A 15,194-nucleotide genomic window follows, 5' to 3' on the forward strand; every position below is an offset into this window, starting at 1 on the left:
ATTGAAAAGCCAAACTGATACTCTGGGAAGGTCAGCAACTGGCCTAAGAGACAGAGCCAGTTTTTGGACTTTGAACTACTACCAGGTTGACTCATCAAGCAACTCTGCAGTTTGTGTAAGGGGGAAAAATCAGCACTGTTTGATGAAATAAGAGCTCAGAGCCCCAGCAGACCCCCTCATCTTCTATTTCCTAGACCTTCAGCAGCAATCTGGTGGCTGTTCACACGTAGGCACTGAAATATTTGACCTCTGTCTTCCTTCCAGAGCCTCTGGCGGGAGTTAAGTTTTATACACTTCCCCTTTGGAGGGTGCTTAAGCCAAGGTGTACTGTTTGCAAATGCTTATTAGCTTTGAGGAAGATGTTGGCAAGTTTCTTTTGGCCTGAGATGGTGTTCCAGGGTCTGCTGAAGCCTGGCTGTGCTCATTGATCATCTTAGCCAAAAAGAGTTGTTAATTAGGGTGACATCCTGCTTGTCTCTACCCTAGAGCTAGTTTTCTTGTTCTGGGCATGCCTGTTTTGGCTCAAGTGGTTGGTTTGGCTGATTACTGTAGGTCTAGGTGAGGGGAGCAAATTCATAGTCCTTTTAAATTCTACAAAGCTTTGTGCTCCAGTTTAGAATGGACTGGACTATACTCCAAGATGTTTTTAGGTAGATGCCTGTAGGAAAAGGTGAAAAAAAGTTTGGGGATACTGGGTGAAACAAAGCTGAATAGATTAGCTGCTACAGGATTTCTCAGGTCGTGCATCCTTCTACCCAAAATCTCCCTTTGGCTTCTAATCACACACAAGAAAATCCTAACTCCTAGCCACTGCCCACAGAGCTTATTTCCTCATTTCATTCAGATCTCTGCTCCAAGGTCACCTCCATGTTCCACCCTGTCTAAGAGATCAACCTCACACCACCAGTCACTGCCCGTTCCCTTATTGTATTTTATATTCCTTCTTAGAAAATATCTGCCTGAAATTGTACTATGAATTTATTTGATTAATTTTCATTGTCTACCTTCTTCCACCATAATGTAAACTTCACGAATAAGAGGATCTTGTTTTCTCCAACCCTTAGAACTATGTATTAGTGGACGTATGAACTATGAATTTCCAAGAACAGGACCCAGTCTCAAGTATTCCTCAAACTCTTCTGGTCATAGAATACTTTTTAAGGTGCACCCTACAGAATACATTATTGGGAAATACTTTATTACTAAGAACCATTACAAAAACAAAGACAAAAAAACATTCAAAAACAAAGACAAAAAAAGGTAAGTTCCAGTTTCTGTGCTAAGTAATGCACTGGCATTGCGTCATTTACTCATCACAATAACCTTATGAAGTAGGTGCTGCTATTTTTCATTTAATACAGATGAGAAATATGAGACTCAGGGAAGTAACTTGGCCAAGATCACGTAACAAGCAGATAGCAAGCTCTTGAACCCAGAACTTTCTGATGCTAAAGCCATACTCTTAGTTATTATCCAATCCTTCCCCTGGGCTGTGAATTTCTCCATATCCTAAGACGGAGAACTGTTTGTCTCCCTTTCTTCCTTGAGCCCTTTCCTGCCTCCCACTAGTTGTAGGCTGACCCTTGTTATAACCTCCAGATTTTCCTATCTCCTGTGACTCAGCCTCAAATCCCCAGACGGGCCTCCTCTGTCCTTGGTACTGGTTTTACAAAACCCCAGGCAGTGCATGCTGGATTCTGAGGGCCACCTCTGAAAGCAAGGACATTCCTTGAAGTCTGTGTCCCCAGGCTGTGCTGGCTTCCTCCTGTCATATGCTATGACATCACTCTGCAGGGCTGAGAAACTAGAGGGCAAAGTATGAAAGTCTGCTGAGGAAGGGGAAGTCCAAACCTGGGAAACAACAAGGACTGCTGTCTGCTATTGAGAATTAATTTTATTCTAGTTGAACTCAGTTACAGATAAAATGGGTACAGATTCTCATTTCAAGAACTTCATTAGCAGGAGTCGACCTGTGAGCAGACAGGCAATTCCAGAATGACATGGTAATGATAGAGAAAAACAAGGGGGAAGGGGTCATCTCATCTCCCTGGAGAAGGTGGTTTCTAAGGTGAATTCTGAAAGGAGATTGTGAGTAGGTGAGAAACATAAGTAAGGTCATTTGAGGAAAGAGAATAGCATTTGGGAGGGCATGCAAGGCATGGGATTGTTGGCTGGTAGGGAGGGCATTTGGAGACCAGGAGCCAGATCATGAAAAACACTGAACACCAGGCTGGGAATTTAAATTTTTCCTATAGTCAGAAGAGAACCATTTGAAAATCTTTAGGCTTAGGAGGAATGTGACTGCTACAACCTAAGTAAGACTGGTGGATGGGGGCCAATGGGGAAGCTGTTGCAGTGCTCCATCTGTGAGGTGCCACAGCCTGAACCAGGGTGATGGGAGTGACGAGTAGGCAGTGATTTACTTGTCAGGGCAGAAGAGTCCACAAGATTTGGTGTATGGAAGGCTAGTAAAAAATGTGGAAAGGGCGACAGAATTAATCCTAGATTTTAGCTTCATTACATTTGCTAATAGAGGAATAGGTTGGGGAGAAGGGCAATGAATCAGTTTCAGTTTGGGTCACTTTGAATGTCATGCCTTTGAATAAAATACATTTGAAGTCCTTGCCTTGGAAGATTGTGCCCTGGGGTGATGTTTAAGAGGAAGCATGGTTCCCCAGTGAACTATAACATTTAATGCAAAACACCTGGCTTCACCTTATAACTGGAAGAGAAGCTTAAACTAGACAGTCTTCCTTAGTGGCAGCCATACTATTGATTACTCATCATCAACAGAAGTACAGGGGGGTTGGATAAATTTTTCATTGATGAGCAGTTGTCAGAAATTGGTGACATTGGGAAGGCACTCTAAGATGGTTCCCAATGATACTGCCTCCTGCTCATCACATCTTGTCATTCTCTCTCCTTGAGTGTGAGATGGTCTAGGACAGTGATGGCGAACCAATGACACGCGTGTCAGAGGTGAAACGCGAACTCATTTTTTTGGTTGATTTTTCTTTGTTAAATGGCATTTAAATATATAAAATAAATATCAAAAATATAAGTCTTTGTTTTACTATGGTTGCAAATATCAAAAAATTTCTATATGTGACATGGCACCAGAGTTAAGTTAGGGTTTTTCAAAATGCTGACACGCCGCGCTCAAAAGGTTCGCCATCACTGGCCTAGTGGCTTGCTTGTGACCAATATAATATGGCTAAGGTGATGGGATGTCACTTGCACTGTTAGGCTACACAAGATTGTGATGTCTGTTTTGCTGACAGGCTCTCTGGCTTTGATGAAGCAAATGTCAACATTGGAGACACCCAGGTGGAAGGAAGTGAATGGCCTTGGGCCAACAGCCAGCAAGGACCTGAAGCCCTCAATCCAACAGCCCTGGAGGAACTGAGTCCAGCCAACAGCCACCTGAGTGAGCTTAGAAGCGAACCTTCAGACATGACCTCAATCCTGGCCAACCCTGTGATGGTAGCCTTGTGAGACCCTGAGATAGAAGACCCATCTAAGCTGAGCATGGAATCCTGACCTATAGAAACCATAACACAAGAAATGTGTGTTGTTTGTTCGCAATAGATAACGAATACAGAGGACTCCTTGCTCCATGTATGCCAAAGAGTAAAACTGTTAATTTTTCCCTTTTAAACAATGTATTAACTCTGACACTTTTTATATTGTCTCTGGCTTCCAAGAGCAAGAGTCAAAGGAACTACAATTCAGTCCTGACCCTGTTGCCAACTGGCATGAAATCTTAGATTTTTCCTCTCTGTGGGTCTCAGTTTCACTATCTTTAAAGTGAAGGGAATAAACTAGGCCACCAATTCACAAAACCTCCTATTTTTTTTTGGTCACAGAACTCTTTCATTAAATGACATTTCACAAGGAAGCTCAGTGTGCAAAACAGATAAAAGTGGTGGTGTTTTAGTTGAAATAAGGTTGAGAGCAGCCCCGGCCTTTTGAAAAAAAGTAAGTTTTTAATTATTTCAGAGAGGGAGAGAGAGAAATATCAGTGAAGAGAGAGAACCACTGATCAGCCGCCTCCTACACCCCCCTACTGGGTGAGGATCGAGCCCACAACCCAGGCCCTGACTGGGAATCAAACCGTAACCTCTTGGTTCATGGGTTGATGCTCAACCACTAAGCAAGTCTGGCCAGCCTAGCCCCAGCCTTTACAACCAGTGGCCAAGCCCCTGGCTTGGAGATTACTGAGCCCTTTTGGTTTCATTATTCTATGCATTTTAGGGAGACTTTTTTGTTTTGTTTATTTTCTAACAACTTACACCTAGAGGTTAGATCACTGTTCTGTGACATCTCTGTATTGTTTGTTAGACAGCAATAGATAACGAATACAGAGGACTCCTTGGTTCCATATATGCCAAAGCCATCTCTGTGACCATCCCAGGGCCCAGGGCATAAGTACTCAGAGGGCAGGCCACTTCAGAAGAACTCAAGGTGTACCTGCTTAAGGTGGTTTTCTCTCTGAACCCATCTGGGGGCTGAGTGTTGACCGCCCCCCCCCCCCCCCCCCCGGCATTGTTTCAAAGATCCCTTGTCCACCTAAAGTCCACCACCAGCAACTCTCTTAGTTGTGCTAAGTATTTGCCCTCGGTATGGAACTACCCTTTAAAAATGTAAATGGTAGATTTATGATGAGTAGGCAGTGATTTACTTGTTAAGGCGGGAGAGTCCACAAGATTTGGTGTATGGAAGGCTAGTAAAAAATGTGGAAAGGGTGACAGAATTAATCCTAGATTTTAGCTTCATTACATTTGCTAATAGAGGAATAGGTTGGAGAGAAGGGCAATGAATGTGCTTCTGATTTGGGGGTTATGGGGACATGGGTCTGGCTCCATCCCTCTGAGCCCTAGAACTCAGGGGATAAAGACCTGTCTCATGGATGTACTTGACCTCAATGGCATGCAGTCGGGCGGAGGGGGAGCCCTTCATCAGTTGTGACACCTGGGGGTCACTGGGGGAAGCAGAGAACTCTGCAGGAACCAGAAAGCAGGTGTGTACACCAGCCTGCCAGGCACACTCATCTCACTCAGGCTGTCCATGCTCCAGGTCTCAGGACAGTGGGAGGGATGAGGTGTGCATCAGGCTTCATTCTCCTACAGCTCAGAGCTCAGGAGAGGAAGCATATTACATCAGAAACCATACACTATACTGAGTGTCTACAGGAAGTGAAACCTGAAGGAGGAAGTTAGAGATCCCAATAGTGGCAACCCTGCGGAAGAGAACACGAGGGCCGGGAAGACAAGAGTTGGACTCTTCCTCAGCTTTGCTGTGGCTAGCCCTCTCTGGTGTCAGAAGATGAATTATGGGCTGAGCATGACGTGCTTACCAGGCTGATTATAAACACTTGCTTGGGATTTGAAACTGGCTCTGAGTTCTGGCTCCAGCAATGACTATCTGTGTGATGTTGGGGAAGGAAGCTACTTAAACTTACAGCCTCAAGTTCCCGTGTCTGAATTGCTGGAAACAATAGTGCATGATTCAATGGCATAATGCTTGTAGAGTACTCAGTAAATATTGGCTATTACGATCATTCCCAAGGCCCCTCCTAGGAGAACTTTTTGGACACGTGCATGCAGAAGATAGTAGCAGCCAGTTCACCTCCTCCAGGGTCAGAGTTGATCAGCAGTTAATTCTAAAGCAAACTGTCTACTCAGAGCTTAGGAAATACCTCTGGCTCTTGACATAGGGTGTTTGGAGAGGGCTCAAGGGCCAACCAAACCTATTTGGGTTACTACAGCTACATCATGAAGGATCTGTGAATTGCAGGAAATTTAAAAAATCTGAGCTAAGTTGGCATGAAATAATTTTTATCATTTCCATTAACAAATACACTAAAATACACATGGAAGGGATTTTCCATTCATGGTCTTATTTCAACAAGAGCATTTCCATTTTATCCAATGGTGGAGGATCAGAGGGATTACTTAAGCACTGAACTAGGTGGTTGCTAAAGTTCAGGAGAGACTGGAAGCATGAGACAAAGGAGAAGGAAACAGAGTAAGATTTCTGGGCTTAAGGGCATAACTGGGAGAGAAAGAGAGAGAGAGAGAGAGAGAGAGAGAGAGAGAGAGAGAGAGAGAAAGGTCTGGTCCCAGGTTACAATCAGGTAGGACACAGACTTTTCCCTTAAGTGAGGCCACTGCTGTTTTTGTCTTGGGTGACAATATTGCCTGGAGTTTGAGGGGGTTTTCCCCCTTGGAAAGGAGACTTCATCTAATGTTTCCCACATGTTGAAGGTGTTCATTCTAGCCTGGGATTAGATTCAAGAGGGTTCCCTGTCATGTCCTCCAAGTGAGAAGTGATTGAGTTTTTACCCTCCTCTCTGAGGCTACAAGGGAGTTTGTGGCTCAGAACCTACGGCCACTTCCTGATCCTCCCTGAGTTCACTGCCCCAAGGCTGCACACCAATTTGACTTTCTCTCCCCGTTAGCCCTTTTAAAACCAGGTGCTCAGTTCACCTGGCTGTCGAGAGGGTGCTTTCCCAGGCGGAGCTCCCACCTGTCCTGCATGGAAATGTGTGAGCATCTTTCTGCAATAAAAAATCAGTGGTAATGACCTCGTTGCTACCTCTAGAATCATTCTCTCCCCCGGGGCTAAAATTTGAACTTTTCTGTTTCCAGGCAGAGAAGGGCCCCACTAAGGTTGACCTTTTCTGAGGGCCAAGAAAAATGAGATATGCCGGGCCATTCCGTAAAATCAATAGACAGCAATGGGTTGGGGGCTTCTCTACCGCTTGGCCAATCACTGGGAGACACTGCTTAAGGTTCTGTAAGAGGTAAGCCCGGCCTGCCTTCATGGGAAAGGCAGCACAGTGGAAAGAATGGGAGGGCTTTAGCCAGAAGCCTTGGGTTCAAAGCCAACTCCGCTCCTCACTTATGGAAAACCCTCGGATGAGTCACTTAACTTCCTTGAGCCTCGACTTTTTTTGGCCATAAAATGGAGCTAGTCATTCATAACTTTCAGTATTAGAGTGGGAATTATGAGAAACCACAGTCAAACCCTTCTATCACACATGCGATAAATAACCTTCAACATTAACCATTTTGAGTGTATGTGTACTTTACCATCACAAAGAGATTGTGCATTAAGAGTCAACTAAATGGTACCTGCTTTCTGCTTTTCAAACGGACACGATTTAGTGTGGAAGGATTGTGCTTGAAGCCAGATGGATATGTTTCCCTATAAGAAAGCATGGGTGTGCCACGGCCGAACGGCTCAGTTGGCTGGAGTGTCGTCCACACACCAGAAGTGTTTGGGTTGGATTCCATGTTGGGGCACCTATCTAGGTTTTGGATTCCATCCTCGGGTGGGGGTATATGGGCAGCAACCAACTGATGTTTCTCTCTCTCATCAATGTTTCCCCCTCTTTCTCTCTTCCCTTCTCTCTCTCTAAAAACATATCCTAGGGTAAGAATAATAAAAAAAAGAAAGCATGGGTGTATGTCTATAGAAATCAAGGGGCATGGGGTGTGTGTCTACAGAAATCAAGGGGCAGGAGAGAATGGGCGTTCTGAGTTCTCTGTGAGCATTAGAAAGGGTAGGATTAAGAGGGACATGTTTTTCATTCTGTCAGCTTGAATTCCCTTTCCAAATTCCATTCTGGTTATATGATCAGGCTACCACTGAATTTATGGGTTGCCACAGTCTGGCTGGAGGGGCAGATTTAGTCAGAAAGAAAGTTTATTTCTTCTAAAGGTAGCTCAAGAAGCAGCAGCATTTGGCATGTACACAGTGGAATGTGCTTCTGATCTGGGGGTTATGGGGACATGGGTCTGGCTCCATCCCTCGGAGTCCTAGAACTCAGGAAAATGGTCTCATTCTCTTTGTTTTTGAAGCCATGTCTCTGTCTAATAGGTATGGTCCATTTCTCAGGGACATGTGGCTACTTAGTGAGATGATATATGCAAAGGGCCTATAGATTATCATTACATTAATTAAAGCAATCATCCTTCTTGTCTGATCGCTGTGGCTAGGACTTCCGCACTGTGTTGCTAAGAGTGGTGAAAGCAGACATCCCTGTCTTGTTTCTGATCTTAAGGGAAATGCTTTTAGTTTTTGCCCATTGAGTATGATGTTGGCTGTGTGTCTGTCATATATGGCTTTTATTACGCTGAGAAGAAAATAGAAACAGAGGCATGGATGCATGCAACACACTGACAGCTGTCGGAGAGGAGAGGGGAGGGAAGAACTGGGTGAAAGAAGAAGGGATTGGTCAAAGAACATTCATACATAACCCATAGGCACAGACAACAGTGTGGTGATGCCCAAGGGAAGGGGGGCGGGGCGTTGGCAGAGGTGGGCAAAGGGGGGATGGGAACATCTGTAATAGTTTCACAATAAAAGTAAGAAAATCATCCTTCCTTTAGCATTTTGTACTTCCCACACATATTCTTGTCTACTGTACTACTTAGGAAATTGCTCTGACTTCCATTAGAGGTGGAACTCGGAGAGGCACAGATCCTTGCCAAAGCGAAAAATTGCAGCCTAGATGCACACCACCTGGCTTCATTGCGTTTACCTGTGTGTTCTGTGTTCAAGGTTCTATGGAAACGTCCCAGAGGCTGAGAGCAACAAGGTGAGTACTGGACCCTCCACCCCCATTTCAACCCCATCAGCCCCACATTTCCCTGCCAGATATTGGGGTTTTGCCCTCAATTTCATTTAATGAATATGAAAACCATTGTCTGAGAACAATTAGTCTTGGATAAGTCCCTGTAAACAATTAAACCAAGAAAAGCCTCCGTTTATTGAGCTCTTACTATGTGCCAGGTACTGTGCCAAGAATTTGCCATATATGATCTCATCTGAGCTCTGTGAGGTTAAGATTGGCATCTTCTTTATACGGATGACTCTTTATATGGATGACAAAGCTGAGGGCTGAAAGGTCAGTGACGTCTTGGGGGTTGCGGAGATAGTGGGAGATGAGATAGGGAAACTAGGTATTTCAAACAAAGCATTAAAAAACACACTTTAACAACTGAGTTTAGCAGCACCCCTCTTAATCTTTATCTACATTCTGTTTAGGCAAATCAGAGAATATTCATCTTGTGCACCCTTTTCTTCCCCCAAACATGTCACGTCACCTCATCACATCTCACAGGGTCGAAGTGCACTCACATCTATTGCAAAGGGCTCCGATACACCCTATGCCAGCAAACTTTCCACGGATTCCTTAGCACGGGACAAACCTTCCCCAGCCCTGAGCTGGGCTTGTCATATTGCAGGACAAGGCGGAAAGCAGGCTGGGGTGGGCAGCAGGTCTTATTTCTAAAGCACATATGGGAAAGCTCCATAAAAAGCGGGGGGGGGGGGGGGCGGAAGTCCACAAAACCTGAGAAAGAAGTATTCATTCTTCAAGCGGGGCTCTCGCCTGCTCTCCCTCTGGACAGAAAGCATTTCCAAAGAGTCCCCCGGCAGCATCGTGCTTTATGGCTGACAGCTTTAGAATCTGCAAAGGCCCGAACTCAAAACCCGGCGCATTCTGGAGTCAGAACCCAGCATTTCTATCAGCCCCAGGCGGCTCCCTTTTCTCCCAACCTGTGCCAACACAGCCTCCTGCTTGTAAAATACAGCCAAGACTCCGACCTGCCAGCCTAGCGAGACACCTCAGACCTGGCAAGATAAAATGCCAGGGAGTGGGACAGGCGGGTGAGGAACGCACGAGAGGCAATCCAACGTTGGCCAAGTGCCCCTTTTAACCTCCAAGGTGAGGGCAGTTTTGGGAAATGCCAATGATTATCCAAACTTCCAGTTACTGAGCAATCACTCCTTTTCTCTTCATAATGACAACAGAAGTTATCCTGCCCATTTTAGAGAAGTAGAAAGTGAGGCTCAAAGAGGTTATGTACTTTCAACAAGGTCACACATGGGGTGGCGGTGGTGGGGATACTAAAGGAATCCCCAGTGTCAAAACCTGAGCTCTTAATCCCCTACAGCACCAATGAGAGAGAGGAACCCCTGTGTTCTTTCCAGTCAGCCAGGGGAAGCAGAGTAGATCCTGGGGGAGAATTTGTCTCTTAGGCTTTCTCTAGAGAAATCAGGAGGGAGAGGTGATTCTAGAAAGATATGGCAAACTGCTGGCTCTAAGCACCCCGAACATGCCCATGTGCCCAGCCCAAGGACCAGTGGATCAGGAGGCATCCGCAGGGAGTCCCCACCCTTCACAACAGGGGTGTCCAGCTCTCTGGTCTCAGAGCCTGTAGCTGTCTGGTCACCTGGCCCTAGGAGTCACCTTGTGGCTCCTGTCCCCAGCCCTCACCCTTTCCCCTGTCTGACCACAAGGTGGATGTTGTGGAATGAGGGGGTGATACAAAAGGGAAAGCTGTAGGTAAGGGCTGTTTAGATGTAAATGTGTATTGTTCTCTCCACAATCTTCTATCAATCCCCCCTATCCCATCCCAGTGTAAGGCTATGAACAAACTTCAATTTGCAAACCAACTTCCCTAACCCGCCCAGAAACCTGCACAGGTGAATCAGCCAGGCAGGGAGTGAAGCGAAAGTTCTTATTTTTCCCTCTGAAGAATGGCACAGATAAAAACTTTTTTTACCGAAAGTTCCTTCCATGTGTGACTATTTGTAGAACTAGAACAAACGAACGAAAGTTTACAGAAAACAGCCCAGGTGCACCCAGATCAGAATAAATACCCCACGTTGCTAGCGGCGCAGAGAAAACAAAAGTTTTGTAATTATGAAAAATGCAACCCACTTGGTACCAGGAAGGCAAACAGTATGTCATAATGATCTTTGGTGATGGGGCGAAACAGACTTACCTTTCCGGAGCTGGAAACGACCTAGATTCTTGAATGAACCCGCTCCATGGAATGAGTGCCTGGAGGTGAGCAGCAGCGGGCTCCCAGGTGGCTGCCCCCAGAGTCCCCCCACCTCGCGCTGCCTTTGTTCCGAGGAGGGGCTGGCGTGTGCGCGGGAGAGCGTGGGACAGTAGGCGGCTGTGGCCAGTGCAGCCAGCTTTGGCTGGCTTATATAGCGAGCTCCTTCCTCTGTAATGGGACGCCTCGCCTCCAGACATCCTTTCCCACTTTTTCAGTTGGCGAATTAAAGGAACAGCCCTCCCAGCGGAGGAGCGGGGTTAGCTCATGAAAGAGCTCTCTGCCTGCTCTCTGCCAGGAAAAGAGCTCATTTGCATACAATTTATGGCGAAAGTAGGAATTCCTGCTTCCCTCCCTCCTGCCCCTGACTCAGAGCAGCTGGGAGTGATGTGTGCGTTTTGCTTTGCTCCCCAAACGGATTTTCTAATTGTGAGACAGAAGCCCAGGGAGGGAGAGGGAGCAGGAGCAGGGGTCTGGCTCTGCACCTCCGCGGGCGGGAAACGTGACTGTGACGGGGCTCCCTGAGCTCTGGGCTCTGCGCAGCAGCTGCTCAGTGGCACCTCTGAGAAAGCAAATGTGTTCCTGGAAAGAGGAGATAAAGCCCTTCAGAAGCTGGGGAGGTTTGGGTTTCTCTGGGCCAGCAGAAATAGCCCAGGACTAGTTCTCAGCAGGTGGAGACAGGGCCACAGCCCAGATCAGCCCCTCATCTCCTCTGGGAGGCAGCCATGCCAGCTGCCTGGAGGCGGCTTTGTCCCAGCCCCAGTGCCCCACAGGGGGCAGCTTTCTGAGCCTGTGCACGCCCTGCGCCTGGTCTGGTCTTCTAAGCTGCATCTCCCGGGGAAAGTTCTCTGAGGCTTATTCTCAATGCTGAAAGGTGTTGGCCACAAGCAAAAAGAAAAAAAAAAGTAATGTCTGGGGAAGAAAAAATGTCTCTATACCCTTCTAGGTTTTCTGCCCTGTTTAAGAATTAAATTGGCGTGAGATGGATTAACAGGAGGAAATAAAATTGAATTCTGTATGTGTGGGGCTCCATAAGAATATGAAGAGTCCCTAGATGGCCAGGCAGTGGGGCGTACGTGCCTCTGAAGGAAGGAGAAGGGGCAGATGTGGGGCTGCAAAGGGGAGGAAAGCAAATCACATGAAGATGACAAAACAAATATTTGCCGGCGCCCAGAGACAATGGGACACAGAGGACTCTGGTCTTCAAGCCCTGCCCCCTATTCTTTGGAGATATCTCTGCTGATGGTGCCCACCCTGGACAATCCTTTAAATTCCTTTCGGCAGTTAAGGGGGCAAGTTCAAAAAGCCCTACCTGAGTCTTTTGTTTCTTGAAAACAATCAGCCTAAAATATTCCCCATGCCAAAGAAACACATCTGGGGTGGCAACATCCTGCTCCCTCCAGTAACAACTGAATCTTTGACACATAAGCTGCGCCTCTGCCCTCCAGCCTGCTGTGGATGGCTTCCAAGCTGTGAGTCATCAGAGGTTTGGTGGTTAGGATGCATCCAGTACCCTCGGGGCACACACAGGCATTTGAGGGGATGGGAAGAAGCCAGGGCACGGCACCCATGCTTGAGCTTGTCACAGCGCGTGGACGTTTTGTGATAGTGGAGGGACAGGGACATGAGGCATCGTGGAACCTCCTCCGTTAGGTCTATATTAAGTACCATGCAACGTGCTTTATGGACGTTATTTTGTAACAGCCTGGCAATCACCCTGTGATAGGCACCAAGTGCTGTCTGACCCTTTTCACAGACAAGAGACTGAGGTTCTGAGCAGTAATGAACTCCACTAAGGGAATACACCTGGGAAGCATTCAGGTTATAACACTGGGCTCCATCATTCTTCCTATTACACTTCAAGGCCCAGGAGCACTGTAGGCTGATGTTTAAATGATGTTTAATGCCTTATTAGATTATAACACTGCTTGTATAAACATCACTGCCACATTTGAATATGGAAGATATGTTTCTCTGTTCTGGAGAGCTAATTCAGAGTTGCTTGGTTTTTACTAACCACTAATAACAGAAATTTCAATTAGCCACCTATTTTCAATACTGAATGATATCACCTCTATGCTTGTGATTTTTATTGTTGTGGCCTTAGTTTCCCCATCTAAAAAAAGTGGGACAAGATTATCCCTATGGCTGCTCTGGCTCTGGTATCCTAGGATTCTCTGCTTAACTGACCGTCCCAGACGGCAAGAAAGCCCATAAATAGTCATGTCATACAACAGCTCATTTGAACTTTTGAACCATTTTGGCTAATTCAAATGTTAGTTGTTTTGGAAGTTTTTAATTCTGTGTTTTAGCCAAGCACATTGTAGTAGCACAAGGCTGTGTCTTCCAACCGGTAGTGAATGCTTCCATGCCTCTTGGCTTTCTAACGTCTACCAAGTGGACCTCCTGGGTTAAGGAATAAATTACTAGAATAGCACATAAGCCATGGCATATGGCATATAGGCTGCATTTACACATAATATAGAATCAATATATATTAACAACTATGTGTGCTTTTAACAGATAAGGAAGCATTCATTGCCTCCCCATGGTGTAATTATGCCCATGTATGTCTAGTTTTTCCTCCTCCACTCTAGGCTTCTAGAGGACAGTGACCATGCCTGCATTTTCTGTGCCTAGCACAGAGCCTTGGGTATAACAGAAGCTCAGTAAATGTTCACTGAATGAAGGAAGGAATGGAGGAACATGTGACTATTTGACATGCTGTGCTTTATAATGAAATCCTTTCTTTTTTACCCATAGACTACAAGAAGGAAATTAGATTAATGTAGCCAACACAGCCATTGCACAGATGAGAAAAGGGGAGCCCAGAGAGGTGATTAGCCAAGGCCTGCATGGCTGTTTTCCATGCAGATGGTCACCACAGTCAGAACTGAGCAATCAAGCCATGCGAGACATTACAGCAAAGGATATTTATGAGATTAATAACCACTCATCCTCCAGTTTGCCAGAGGCCACACGTCTTGGCTTCCGATCTCTTACGGTTGCATCCTTCTTAGTACTGCTTGTAAACACCACCTCTGCACGGCGTTCTCAGCCAGAGACGGATTTTGTTGTCGCTCATTCACAGGTTGTTGGTGTAGGCTGTGGATTGGAGGCCAGAAGGAACGTGGGGGTTTGCCTCAGGTGAGATCATTCTCATTTCCTTAAAGGTCTGTTAATTGTCATACATTCCACCGATAGATCAGCCAATGAGTGGAATATTGGCCAGGCCTGGCACTATCTGAGGAAGCCGAGTGTACATTTCTTTGAGAAGTCTGTCATCCGCCCTAACCAGTTTGGCTCAGTGGACAGAGCGTCGGCCTGCGGACTGAAGGGTCCCAAGTTTGATTCCGGTCAAGGGCATGTACCTTGGTTGTGGGCACATCCCCAGTAGGGGGTGTGCAGGAGGCAGCTGATTGATGTTTCTCTCTCATCAATGTTTCTAACTCTCTATCCCTCTCCCTTCCTCTCTGTAAAAAATCAATAAAATATATTTAAAAAGAAAAGAAGTCTGTCATCCACTTCCCAAGGGACCCCTTGCTTCCCACCTCTGCTTATCCACTCTCTCACTGTTCTCAACTTCCTCCTCTTCTTCTTGGAACTCATCTAGTGCTAACTCCCATCCAAAGGTCCCATGTGACTTTAAATTGGCCAGAAATCTCTTCCAAAGCAACGAAGGAGCTCTAGTCCCACACAATAGGCTAGTCATTCAATCAGATGCCTTTTTTAGAGTCAAGGTTCCCCAGTCTTTGTTCAGTGCTCTTTTTATCCATCTTTTTGCACTTTTCCTTGGTAAAAAAAATCTCAAAGAGGACAGTGGTCATTGAATGAGTGGCAAGATAAGGAGAGATTGCCTGTCTAATGGAATAGTGCAAATCAGCTGTGTAATCAACCCATCATTAGATTTTCTGGTCAGCATGAGAGAGTGGAAAGAGCTTTGGTTTCGTGTAGGGTCAATGTACTGTGTGACTTTGACCCAATCCCTCCCTTCCCTGGTTTTCAGCGTCCTAGTTACTAATGAGCAATCTGTAAGGATCTTAGCAACTTAAACATTTTAAGTAAAAAAGTCAAAGAAATAATTCAGAAGCCTCTGAGCCTTTGCACATTACCCTGTCCCTAAAATAACCCTTCTCCCACTTTATCCACATGGCAAATTCCTATATTATTTTTCAAGATTTACTTCAGAGTAGTTCTAAGAGAGTTTCCACAACCTTATTTTATAATCAGAGAGAAGGGTACCCTTCTTATAAGATGGACACTTTTCATCTGTTTATTCACAAATCTGTTTATAGTCAGCATCTGTTTATGATTGGTGTCTATTCCATGCCACTTGTT

General features: G+C 45.8%; 1 protein-coding gene across 10 annotated transcripts in view; it reads right to left on the minus strand.

Annotated features, from left to right (window-relative positions):
- Positions 1-11,040, minus strand: part of TNC (tenascin C) — an 86,854-nt gene extending 75,814 nt beyond the window's left edge. For 2 of the 10 annotated variants that reach the window (XM_006099361.3, XM_023763042.1), the window contains exon 1: positions 10,800-11,038. The gene's annotated coding sequence lies outside the window, so the exon portion shown is untranslated. Of the gene's footprint in view, positions 1-10,799 lie in introns of all 10 variants that reach the window. The other 8 variants (XM_023763045.1, XM_023763044.1, XM_023763041.1 and 5 more) reach the window with 7 other exon arrangements.
- Positions 11,041-15,194: the final 4,154 nt, after the last annotated feature.

This window comes from Myotis lucifugus, unplaced genomic scaffold (genome assembly GCF_000147115.1).
Source record: "Myotis lucifugus unplaced genomic scaffold, Myoluc2.0 scaffold_273, whole genome shotgun sequence".
In the NCBI taxonomy this organism is placed as follows: domain Eukaryota; kingdom Metazoa; phylum Chordata; class Mammalia; order Chiroptera; family Vespertilionidae; genus Myotis; species Myotis lucifugus.